The sequence below is a fragment of the Prenolepis imparis genome, unplaced genomic scaffold (assembly GCF_030444845.1).
Source record: "Prenolepis imparis isolate NDT839.2.m4 unplaced genomic scaffold, iyPreImpa1.0 SCAF_6, whole genome shotgun sequence".
Taxonomy (NCBI): domain Eukaryota; kingdom Metazoa; phylum Arthropoda; class Insecta; order Hymenoptera; family Formicidae; genus Prenolepis; species Prenolepis imparis.
This window is the reverse complement of record NW_028141164.1, coordinates 2780496-2794884: the sequence shown is the minus strand read 5'-3', so window position 1 is coordinate 2794884 and position 14389 is coordinate 2780496. Positions and strand designations below refer to the sequence as shown.

The window sequence follows — 14389 nt, the reverse complement described above, 5'->3', positions numbered from 1 at the left end:
CTCTGATATCCCTGAATAATCTCACGGGATCACGAGGATTATGCAACGGGTTATGAGAAAACGGTCGTACATTCGATTCGTTATACGAATAAGTCGTAATGGAGATTAGAGCAACTGCGCGATAACGAAAATAGGTAACTCTGTCGTAGCTATATCGACAATGAACGTAAAAACTCCCTCAGCTTCGATCGTCTCGTGAATGCCGGCTTTATTTTACCGTCACTTCTCTCTCTGTCTCTCTTACTCTGATGAATCTGTGAGAAGTGACAATATTTTATCACGTCCTAAGATAAAACCTTTACGAGCGATTGATTAAGGAACCACAAAAATCGAATTACGAAGATAGCGATGTAAATTCATTATATACGATAACTAAACGAAGTCTCCACCAAAAAAATTCCAATGGAAAAAAGGAAAGAGTGTTTCGATCGTCCGTAGAATTTTAACCACTCCTCTCCTCTAGAGAAATCTTTAGCCTCCGTGACACAAAGATATATACGCTCTCTATCTCTTCATATAAGAGCCGCCCAATTACGACTCTCTGCTCTCTCGGGGATTATGTTGCCAAATCGCGCGAGCAAACCGGTCGTCGGACACTCTCGGACAATAAACCCGAGAGTCAATAATAACACGGCGAATTCCTCCGCGGTCGACACAATAGTCCCGGATAGGCGATAATCTACGATCCTCCGATAAATAACTTGGGAGAGAGCGCGGCGCTTTTCAGGCGCCCGGCATCCTCTCTCATTCGGCGGCGCCGTCGAATTATTTCGAATACGAAGAGAGCGGATGCGAGACGCGGTTTCGCCAAATCGCCGCACTTTCGCCGTAGTTTCGGTCGTTTCGAAATTCGGCGTATTACACCCTGAAACGATGCCGCCGTGTCGTTTCAAGGCTGTTTCACACTTGCCGCCACGGGACGATATGGCGGAATTGTGCTCCCGAATTTACGATATAATTTACGGTGCGCTCTCTGCGCACGAACGCAGTAAAACGCGTTCAGTCCTACTACCAGGTAGGTAATGTGATTTATAAGTCATCCTAGACTTCTGACGTGTCAATAGCATCCAGTGGAATTCTTTGAAAAAATGTGTCGGAATGTGCTGCTCGGGAAGAAAGTGATTGATCAGTCAGAAGTCGACGAAAGCGTGATCAGCAAACAGTTTACATTCCGTTCCTTTATTCGGTCCTTCCAATTATCGCCTTAATGTCAATTATAGCCTGCTTTCCTTCTTTGTTAGAATGTAAAAAAGTTTGCGAAACAAACTACTCGCGTTATGTGCAACTAAATATTCAAATATATTCTTTGCAATTTTATAAATCCGATTCATTCAAATCATTTTTCAAATTAAAATTTAAAATCTAATAATTTATATATATATATATATATATAAATATTATTTTGGAAAAAATTGTGCAAATGGAAATTTCCACATTGCTTCCTCACCACTTTATTTCGCTAATTAAGATGGTTTTTCAATTATGGCTTCCTCATAGAGGAAGCTTAACTTGCACATTGCCGCATAATTGAAAAACCATCTTAATGAGCAAAATAAAATGGTGAAGAAGCAATGTGCAAGTTAAGCTTCCTCTATGAGGAAGCCATAATTGAAAAACCATCTTAATTAGCGAAATAAAATGGTGAGGAAGCAATGTGCAAATTTCCATTTGCACAATTTTTTATATTATAAAATGCTATTTTCAAATTTCTCAAATCAAATTTAAATGTCATCGAACTTATAGAGATAATTACATCGAATAGCTTTATCCACTAGCTCTGTTTCCATATCGTCAGTCAAATTATTTTATACGATTCGAATACGAGTCTCATTCCATCAGCACGAACGTTCATTATCCGGACATTATACGACGTCATCGTATAACCATCTCGAGCACGCCTTTCATTCGGCCCAACAATAAGCCATTGACGTTGAAATTCGCCAGCTAAAAACGAAAAGGAGCGCTAAAAATGGGAGGAATTATAGACGAAAGAGGCGAGGGAGAGCAAAAAGTCCGGGGAGAGTCAACGAAAGGAAGACAAAAGATCGGGAATCGTGAAAAAGAACGGCAAAAGGGCAGTGAGAGGAGGAAGGAAAGGTAGAAAAAAAGAAAGAGATCGGCGCGCACACCAGGGTGGCGTAATACGAAGGATATATTCACGGTGTTCACCCTTTTGTCCTCGTAATCACCATTTGTGCGCCCTCAGATGCAGCGCAGCATTCGTTTTGCGGCAGATGTACGCGCGGCTGTTGCATCTCGCTGCATCGCGAATCGAACCGGTTTGTGCGGTTTTGTTTAATTTCAGTTTATCGCGGGAGTACATACAAGAGAGAGTTACGCGCGAAACAACTACTGGTCGGCTGATCCGCGCGAAGATGTTAGCCGTGTATTAAATAAATCTCTCGCTCGGGAAAAAAGTTTTATTCGCGAAAATTTTATGCGCCTAGAGGGAATTATTTGCGATCTTCGAGGCATCTTATAACATAAAAGATGCGATTTTATTTCAATGTCGCACAATATTGCAGCACGCATATTCTTGGCAGAAAAGGATTCGATTTCTATGGAAGTATCATAGAACGCATAAATATAAATTTAAAAAAGTACGTCAATTTATAAAAAAAAAAACGATAGAGCTTATATTGTTATCACGTTTATTGTAAAATGTGTGTTCGTTAGAGTGTGTTTGAGAGTTTCTAATTAAATGTTGGGCTTTTTGAGAGTTAAAATTTGTATTTCAAAACAAATGAAATAATACTGCACTGTGTGCAGAGTACTTCTATAAACTCCTCGTATTTAGAACGTTATTTCAAATTTCTGTTAACGATGGAGAGAATGCAATGTCTCTAATGCATCCTAGCATGTTATAAGAGAAACATATTGAAAGTTTGAAAGGGATGACTATGTACGTTATCTTTATGTAAACTCATTTCCAATTGAACATTATGATAAGTTTATTTATTCCATTATTATAATGTATATATATAGCTATTAGAGAAAGAAATTGCTTTCACCATTTGTCAATTTTCTTGAAATTTTTCTTGACAATTAATTTCTAGATTAATTTTTGAAAATGGAAACTATTGTATATATATCAGTATATAAATCAGATATATTTTTTCTTTATCCATCGGTATTATAAAATTTGTTAATTAATCAATTAAAATGCAATTTACGGCTTTTCCTATTTAAATTTTTCTAGCAAGAAAGATTCATTCTTGCTAGAGAACGTTAGTTCTGTAAAGATTAACACGCTTCCACCGTTTTCCTTCTTTTATCGCACATTTCGTGAAGGCAACTGTAGACGAGTCGTTTGCTCGTTACAACCCCATTACTTCGCCAGATTAAAACAAAGTGTCGCGCGCGAGAAATGGAACTTTCAAGAGCATCAGCGATGCCCCGTGGCTTCCTGCCATGTTCTAGACTTCTCACGAGTTTACGAAACATCAACATCCGCAGCCCCGGAACGACGAAACGTCGCGATATCCTCAACGGGAAGGAAAGTCGGTTTATTTATTTCCGGCATGAGAGAGGCGTGGAGTTGCACTGCCTTCTTTGAAACGAAAAACTGCTCTCTTATCCTCCGAGAGCACCCACGTGTAATCGTTGGTATAAATATTTGGTACGTGCCCGGCGCTTTTCGTGACGGCGGAAGTTACGAGGAAAACTCGCGAGTAACCTTGAACGTCGTCTCGACGGAAGCGCATCGTTAATTCTTGCCTCGGTCCCGCAAGTGCATTAACGAAATGACGGTTCTTGCAAATCGCCAACTGCAAATTACGAGCGCGATAGTCTAAGTACATGTTACAATATTTACGAGTAATCCTTTACGTTACGTAAAGCCTCGTGAAATTTTAAAGCATTCTTGGAGCAAAAATTTAAAATTTGCTAATACACTGACAAACTAACAATGAATGGAAACTTGCCAGAAATGGTCATGGTATTATTTATATATAAATCACGTATAATTTAAAACTATAGAATTGTAAAAGGCAACTTAAGATAAATAAGCGATAAAGAAATTTAAGAACTTTTAAGATTAAGATACGAAATTTTTAAATCAGCATTAACTTATTGTACCACAAATAAAAATTATCAACGTTACATTAAATATTTTGCGGTAACAAAATAATTTATGCTTAAAAATGCTCGAATATTGTGGTATTCTTTAAAATACCCCGATGTGATGGACAAAAAATAATTTATCAAGAAGACTTAAGATTCGAAAAAAAGAAGAAAGTATATTTTGTTTGTAATATATGATTTATTGTATGAACATAATATCTTCTTTAATGAAAACAGTAAGAGTTTATTTCAGAGTCGGGTATATCTTTATGTTATGTCACGTGTTTATATTTTCTATTATCAAACGGAGAATTATTTTATTAATATTCTTCTATATTATTAATCACGTTCTTTCAATTTTTAAAAAGTTTACATTATTAGCGACGATAATTAATTTTTTCCAAATTTTAGAATCGTCATTTAGATATCATAACGTTAGGTTATGACACGTCTTTTTTCAATGTTTTTTATTATCGAATAGAAGACTATAAAAGATTTAAAAATATAGAAGAACATAAATTAAATGGTTTATCACAAGATAATATCAAATTTAGAAAACTAGAACAACACAAGCGCGCGCTACGCATTCTTTGATTTCATATTTTAAAAAATAATTATTAAAATAATAATATTTTTTTGACAGAATCAACTGATAACTGTCAAAAAATATTAATCGAGTTTAAAATACCATAACATATTATTTTAAACAAATTATTATTTTAATTTTTAAAATATATTATTTAAAAACTTAATTAACAAATTGGCGCTTAAATCAGCTGATTTCTGTCAAAAAATATATTCAGCTAAAGCATTCATTTGCTAATTAAATTTCAGAGTAATAATACGTTATAAAAATTAAAGTAGTAATGTTGATAATACTTTATCCTCGATTAATACTTTTTGACAGAAATCAGCTGATAACTGTCAAAAATAATAACCGAGTTTAAAGTAGCTAATTTCTATAAAAAAATATTAATAAATCTTCTCGTCCATAAAATCGTAATTAGTCTCGACGTTGTGATTATCTCGATTATCAAAACAGTCTTACAGAAAATTCTATTTTTTTTGTTCGCACTTGTTTTAGATTTAAATACTGAATTTTTATGCATTGCATAATTAATTAATATATACTTCTTTATGTATTGATTGCAATGCATGCATAAAAATATGTGAATTAATTATGCAATGCATAAATATTCATTACTTAAATCTTTAACAGAAAACCAAAAAAATAGAATTATATACAAGAATCTTTCGAACAAAATATCTATGCTTCTATCAGATTCATGCGTCTGTACACACACATCCAACACACTGCAGTCTCGCGCGAGACTGACCGCAAGACTCTGAGCAGCGGTATCGCCAAGCGCACCCGACACCCTACACATCCTCCACGCTGCGCATCTCGCGCGAGACTGATTCTCGAGACATTGTGATTGCGAGACTGATCGTCAGTCTCGCGCGAGGCGCGCAGCGTGGTAGACGTATAGGCTGTGTTTGGCGATACCGCTGCACAGAGTCTTGCGGTCAGTTTCGCGCGAAACGTGCAGCGCGATGGATGTGTGTGTATGTACAGACGCACGAATCTAATAGAAATGCAGATATTTTGATCGAAAGATTCTTGTAGAAAATTCTATTTTTTTTAATTCTCTGTTAAAGATATAAATAATAAATATTTACGCATTGCATAATTAATTGACATATTCTCAGGCATGTATTGCAATCAAGGCATAGAAAAATATATATTAATTAATTATGCAATACATAAAAATTCAGTATTTAAATCTAAAACAGAAGTGCGAACAAAATAGAATTATCTATAAGAATCTTTTGTGAATAGAGATAATCATAACGTCGAGATATGATTTTATAGACGAAAGTATTTATTAATATTTTTTCATAGAAATTAGCTACTTTCGCATGGGGTCAGCGTTAAAAAAGTATCGTTTTCTAATATTTAAAGACGAGCCAAAAATTCATCGATTATACATTTTAATAGTACATTGATTACAGAATCTTTTGGTACCAACCAGATAACAGCGTACAAATTTTTTAACTTGATATACATAAAATAAGATTGCGTCGCATGGGATCAGCGGTAAAAAAGTATCGATTTCTAATATTTAAAGACGAGCCAAAAATTCATCGATTATACATTTTAATAGTACATTGATTACAGAATCATTTTGTACCAAACAGACACCAGCGTACAAATTTTTTAATACGATAAACATAAAATAAGTATGCGTCGCACAGGGTCCGCGTCAAAAAAGTATCGATTTCCAATATTTTAAGACGAGCCAAAAATTCATCGATTATACATTTTAGTAGTACATTGATTACAGAATCTTTTGGTACCATGCAGACACCAGCGTACAAATTTTTTAATACGATAAACATAAAATAACGTTGCGTCGCATAGGATCAGCGGTAAAAGGTATCGATTTCCAATATTTTAAGACGAGCCAAAAATTCATCGATTATACATTTTAATAGTACATTGATTACAGAATCATTTGGTACCAAACAGACAACAGCGTACAAATTTTTTAACTTGATATACATAAAATAAGATTGCGTCGCATGGGATCAGCGGTAAAAAAGTATCGATTTCTAATATTTAAAGACGAGCCAAAATTTCATCGATTATACATTTTAATAGTACATTTATTACAGAATCTTTTGGTACCAAACAGACACCAGCGTACAAATTTTTTAACTTGATATACATAAAATAATGTTGCGTCGCATAGGGTCAGCGGTAAAAAAGTATCAATTTCTAATATTTTAAGACGAGCCAAAAATTCATCGATTATACATTTTAATATTACATTGATTACAGAATCTTTTGGTACCAAACAGACACCAGCGTACAAATTTTTTAATACGATAAACATAAAATAAGGATGCGTCGCACAGGGTCCGCGTCAAAAAAGTATCGATTTCTAATATTTTGAGACGAGCCAAAAATTCATCGATTATACATTTTAATAGTACATTGATTACAGAATCATTTGGTACCAAGCAGACAACAGCGTACAAATTTTTTAACTTGATATACATAAAATAAGATTGCGTCGCATGTGATCAGCGGTAAAAAAGTATCGATTTCTAATATTTAAAGACGAGCCAAAAATTCATCGATTATACATTTTAATAGTACATTGATTACAGAATCATTTGGTACCAAACAGACACCAGCGTACAAATTTTTAATACGATAAACATAAAATAAGTATGCGTCGCACAGGGTCCGCGTCAAATAAGTATCGATTTCTAATATTTTAAGACGAGCCAAAAATTCATCGAGTATACATTTTAATAGTACATTTATTACAGAATCTTTTGGTACCAAGCAGACAACAGCGTACAAATTTTTTAATACGATAAACATAAAATAAGGATGCGTCGCACAGGGTCCGCGTCAAAAAAGTATGGATTTCTAATATTTTAAGACGAGCCAAAAATTCATCGATTATACATTTTAATAGTACATTTATTACAGAATCTTTTGGTACCAAACAGACACCAGCGTACAAATTTTTTAACTTGATATACATAAAATAATGTTGCGTCGCATAGGGTCAGCGGTAAAAAAGTATCGATTTCTAATATTTTAAGACGAGCCAAAAATTCATCGATTATTCATTTTAATAGTACATTTATCACACAATCATTTGGTACCATGCAGACACCAGCGTACAAATTTTTAATACGATAAACATAAAATAATGTTGCGTCGCATTGGGTCAGCGGTAAAAAAGTATCAATTTCTAATATTTTAAGACGAGCCAAAAATCATCGATTATACATTTTAATAGTACATTGATTACAGAATCTTTTGGTACCATGCAGACACCAGCGTACAAATTTTTTAATACGATAAACATAAAATAAGGATGCGTCGCACAGGGTCCGCGTCAAAAAAGTATCGATTTCTAATATTTTAAGACGAGCCAAAAATTCATCGATTATACATTTTAATTGTACATTTATTACAGAATCTTTTGGTACCAAGCAGACAACAGCGTACAAATTTTTTAATACGATAAACATAAAATAAGGATGCGTCGCACAGGGTCCGCGTCAAAAAAGTATCGATTTCTAATATTTTGAGACGAGCCAAAAATTCACCGATTATACATTTTAATAGTACATTGATTACAGAATCTTTTGGTACCAAGCAGACAACAGCGTACAAATTTTTTAATACGATAAACATAAAATAAGAATTCGTCGCACTGGGTCAGCGGTAAAAAGTATCGATTTCCAATATTTAAGACGAGCCAAAAATTCATCGATTATACATTTTAATAGTACATTTATTACAGAATCATTTGGTACCAAGCAGACAACAGCGTACAAATTTTTTAACTTGATATACATAAAATAATGTTGCGTCGCATAGGTTCAGCGGTAAAAAGTATCGATTTCCAATATTTTAAGACGAGCCAAAAATTCATCGATTATACATTTTAATAGTACATTTATTACAGAATCATTTGGTACCAAGCAGACAACAGCGTACAAATTTTTTAACTTGATATACATAAAATAATGTTGCGTCGCATAGGGTCAGCGGTAAAAAAGTATCAATTTCTAATATTTTAAGACGAGCCAAAAATTCATCGATTATACATTTTAATAGTACAATTATTACAGAATCTTTTGGTACCAAGCAGACAACAGCGTACAAATTTTTTAATACGATAAACATAAAATAAGGATGCGTCGCACAGGGTCCGCGTCAAAAAAGTATCGATTTCTAATATTTTAAGACGAGCCAAAAATTCATCGATCATACATTTTAATAGTACATTGATTACAGAATCTTTTGGTACCAAACAGACACCAGCGTACAAATTTTTTAACTTGATATACATAGAATAATGTTGCGTCGCATAGGGTCAGCGGTAAAAAAGTATCGATTTCTAATATTTTAAGACGAGCCAAAAATTCATCGATTATACATTTTAATATTACATTGATTACAGAATCTTTTGGTACCAAACAGACACCAGCGTACAAATTTTTTAATACGATAAACATAAAATAAGGATGCGTCGCACAGGGTCCGCGTCAAAAAAGTATCGATTTCTAATATTTTAAGACGAGCCAAAAATTCATCGATTATACATTTTAATAGTACATTGATTACAGAATCTTTTGGTACCAAACAGACACCAGCGTACAAATTTTTTAACTTGATATACATAGAATAATGTTGCGTCGCTTAGGGTCAGCGGTAAAAAAGTATCGATTTCTAATATTTTAAGACGAGCCAAAAATTCATCGATTATACATTTTAATATTACATTGATTACAGAATCTTTTGGTACCAAACAGACACCAGCGTACAAATTTTTTAATACGATAAACATAAAATAAGGATGCGTCGCACAGGGTCCGCGTCAAAAAAGTATCGATTTCTAATATTTTAAGACGAGCCAAAAATTCATCGATTATACATTTTAATAGTACATTGATTACAGAATCATTTGGTACCAAACAGACATCAGCGTACAAACTTTTTCATTTGCTATACATAAATTAAGGATGCGTCGCATGGGATCAGCGGTAAAAAAGTATCGATTTCTAATGTTTAAAGACGAGCCAAAAATTCATCGATTATACATTTTAATAGTACATTGATTACAGAATCATTTGGTACCAAACAGACACCAGCGTACAAATTTTTAATACGATAAACATAAAATAAGTATTCGTCGCACAGGGTCCGCGTCAAATAAGTATCGATTTCTAATATTTTAAGACGAACCAAAAATTCATCGAGTATACATTTTAATAGTACATTGATTACAGAATCATTTGGTACCAAACAGACACCAGCGTACAAATTTTTTAACTTGATATACTTAAAATAATGTTGCGTCACATAGGGTCAGCGGTAAAAAGTATCGATTTCCAATATTTTAAGACGAGCCAAAAATTCATCGATTATACATTTTAATAGTACATTGATTACAGAATCCTTTAGTACCAAGCAGACAACAGCGTACAAATTTTTTAATACGATAAACATAAAATAATGTTGCGTCGCATAGGGTCAGCGGTAAAAAAGTATCAATTTCTAATATTTTAAGACGAGCCAAAAATTCATCGATTATACATTTTAATAGTACATTGATTACAGAATCATTTGGTACCAAACAGACACCAGCGTACAAACTTTTTCATGTGCTATACATAAAATAAGGATGCGTTGCACAAGGTCCGCGTCAAGAAAGTATCAATTTCTAATATTTTAAGACGAGCCAAAAATTCATCGATTATACATTTTAATAGTACATTGATTACAGAATCTTTTGGTACCAAGCAGACAACAGCGTACAAATTTTTTAATACGATAAACATAAAATAAGAATGCGTCGCACAGGGTCAGCGGTAAAAAGTATCGATTTCCAATATTTTAAGACGAGCCAAAAATTCATCGATTATACATTTTAATAGTACATTTATTACAGAATCTTTTGGTACCAAGCAGACAACAGCGTACAAATTTTTTAATACGATAAACATAAAATAAGGATGCGTCGCACAGGGTCCGCGTCAAAAAAGTATCGATTTCTAATATTTTAAGACGAGCCAAAAATTCATCGATTATACATTTTAATAGTACATTGATTACAGAATCTTTTGGTACCAAACAGACACCAGCGTACAAATTTTTTAACTTGATATACATAAAATAATGTTGCGTCGCATAGGGTCAGCGGTAAAAAACTATCGATTTCTAATATTTTAAGACGAGCCAAAAATTCATCGATTATACATTTTAATAGTACATTGATTACAGAATCATTTGGTACCAAACAGACACCAGCGTACAAATTTTTTAACTTGATATACTTAAAATAATGTTGTGTCGCATAGGGTCAGCGGTAAAAAGTATCGATTTCCAATATTTTAAGACGAGCCAAAAATTCATCGATTATACATTTTAATAGTACATTGATTACAGAATCTTTTGGTACCAAACAGACACCAGCGTACAAATTTTTTAATACGATAAACATAAAATAAGGATGCGTCGCACAGGGTCCGCGTCAAAAAAGTATCGATTTCTAATATTTTGAGACGAGCCAAAAATTCATCGATTATACATTTTAATAGTACATTGATTACAGAATCATTTGGTACCAAGCAGACAACAGCGTACAAATTTTTTAACTTGATATACATAAAATAAGATTGCGTCGCATGGGATCAGCGGTAAAAAAGTATCGATTTCTAATATTTAAAGACGAGCCAAAATTTCATCGATTATACATTTTAATATTACATTGATTACAGAATCTTTTGGTACCAAACAGACACCAGCGTACAAATTTTTTAATACGATAAACATAAAATAAGGATGCGTCGCACAGGGTCCGCGTCAAAAAAGTATCGATTTCTAATATTTTAAGACGAGCCAAAAATTCATCGATTATACATTTTAATAGTACATTGATTACAGAATCATTTGGTACCAAACAGACATCAGCGTACAAACTTTTTCATTTGCTATACATAAATTAAGGATGCGTCGCATGGGATCAGCGGTAAAAAAAGTATCGATTTCTAATGTTTAAAGACGAGCCAAAAATTCATCGATTATACATTTTAATAGTACATTGATTACAGAATCATTTGGTACCAAACAGACACCAGCGTACAAATTTTTAATACGATAAACATAAAATAAGTATGCGTCGCACAGGGTCCGCGTCAAATAAGTATCGATATCTAATATTTTAAGACGAGCCAAAAATTCATCGATTATACATTTTAATAGTACATTTATTACAGAATCTTTTGGTACCAAACAGACACCAGCGTACAAATTTTTTAATACGATAAACATAAAATTAGGATGCCTCGCAGAGGATCCGCGTCAAAAAAGTATCGATTTCTAATATTTTAAGACGAGCCAAAAATTCATCGATTATACATTTTAATAGTACATTGATTACAGAATCTTTTGGTACCAAACAGACACCAGCGTACAAATTTTTTAACTTGATATACATAAAATAATGTTGCGTCGCATAGGTTCAGCGGTAAAAAGTATCGATTTCCAATATTTTAAGACGAGCCAAAAATTCATCGATTATACATTTTAATAGTACATTGATTACAGAATCTTTTGGTACCAAACAGACACCAGCGTACAAATTTTTTAACTTGATATACATAAAATAATGTTGCGTCGCATAGGTTCAGCGGTAAAAACTATCGATTTCCAATATTTTAAGACGAGCCAAAAATTCATCGATTATACATTTTAATAGTACATTGATTACAGAATCTTTTGGTACCAAGCAGACAACAGCCTACAAATTTTTTAATACGATAATCATAAAATAAGAATTCGTCGCACAGGGTCAGCGGTAAAAAGTATCGATTTCCAATATTTTAAGACGAGCCAAAAATTCATCGATTATACATTTTAATAGTACATTTATTACAGAATCTTTTGGTACCAAGCAGACAACAGCGTACAAATTTTTTAATACGATAAACATAAAATAAGGATGCGTCGCACAGGGTCCGCGTCAAAAAAGTATCGATTTCTAATATTTTAAGACGAGCCAAAAATTCATCGATTATACATTTTATTAGTACATTGATTACAGAATCATTTGGTACCAAACAGACACCAGCGTACAAATTTTTAATACGATAAACATAAAATAAGTATGCGTCACACAGGGTCCGCGTCAAATAAGTATCGATTTCTAATATTTTAAGACGAGCCAAAAATTCATCGAGTATACATTTTAATAGTACATTTATTACAGAATCTTTTGGTACCAAGCAGACAACAGCGTACAAATTTTTTAATACGATAAACATAAAATAAGGATGCGTCGCACAGGGTCCGCGTCAAAAAAGTATGGATTTCTAATATTTTAAGACGAGCCAAAAATTCATCGATTATTCATTTTAATAGTACATTTATCACACAATCATTTGGTACCATGCAGACACCAGCGTACAAATTTTTAATACGATAAACATAAAATAATGTTGCGTCGCATTGGGTCAGCGGTAAAAAAGTATCAATTTCTAATATTTTAAGACGAGCCAAAAATCATCGATTATACATTTTAGTAGTACATTGATTACAGAATCTTTTGGTACCATGCAGACACCAGCGTACAAATTTTTTAATACGATAAACATAAAATAAGGATGCGTCGCACAGGGTCCGCGTCAAAAAAGTATCGATTTCTAATATTTTAAGACGAGCCAAAAATTCATCGATTATACATTTTAATTGTACATTTATTACAGAATCTTTTGGTACCAAGCAGACAACAGCGTACAAATTTTTTAATACGATAAACATAAAATAAGGATGCGTCGCACAGGGTCCGCGTCAAAAAAGTATCGATTTCTAATATTTTGAGACGAGCCAAAAATTCATCGATTATACATTTTAATAGTACATTGATTACAGAATCTTTTGGTACCAAACAGACACCAGCGTACAAATTTTTTTACTTGATATACATAAAAGAATGTTGCGTCGCATAGGTTCAGCGGTAAAAAGTATCGATTTCCAAAATTTTAAGACGAGCCAAAAATTCATCGATTATACATTTTAATAGTACATTGATTACAGAATATTTTGGTACCAAAAGACACCAGCGTACAAATTTTTTAACTTGATATACATAAAATAATGTTGCGTCGCATAGGGTCAGCGGTAAAAAAGTATCGATTTCTAATATTATAAGACGAGCCTAAAATTCATCGATTATTCATTTTAATAGTACATTTATTACAGAATCATTTGGTACCAAGCAGACACCAGCGTACAAACTTTTTCATTTGCTATACATAAAATAAGGATGCGTTGCACAAGGTCCGCGTCAAAAAAGTATGAATTTCTAATATTTTAAGACGAGCCAAAAATTCATCGATTATACATTTTAATAGTACATTGATTACAGAATCTTTTGGTACCAAGCAGGCAACAGCGTACAAATTTTTTAATACGATAAACATAAAATAAGAATGCGTCGCATGGGATCAGCGGTAAAAAAGTATCGATTTCTAATATTTAAAGACGAGCTAAAATTTCATCGATTATACATTTTAATATTACATTGATTACAGAATCTTTTGGTACCAAACAGACACCAGCGTACACATTTTTTAACTTGATATACATAAAATAATGTTGCGTCGCATAGGTTCAGCGGTAAAAAGTATCGATTTCCAATATTTTAAAACGAGCCAAAAATTCATCGATTATACATTTTAATAGTACATTGATTACAGAATCATTTGGTACCAAACAGACACCAGCGTACAA

At 33.1% G+C, this 14389-nt stretch overlaps 1 long non-coding RNA gene across 1 annotated transcript in view; it reads left to right on the top strand.

The window, feature by feature from the left end:
- The window catches only part of LOC145937341 (uncharacterized), a 97680-nt gene that overhangs the window by 54334 nt on the left and 28957 nt on the right, over positions 1–14389 (top strand). The window lies entirely within an intron of this gene.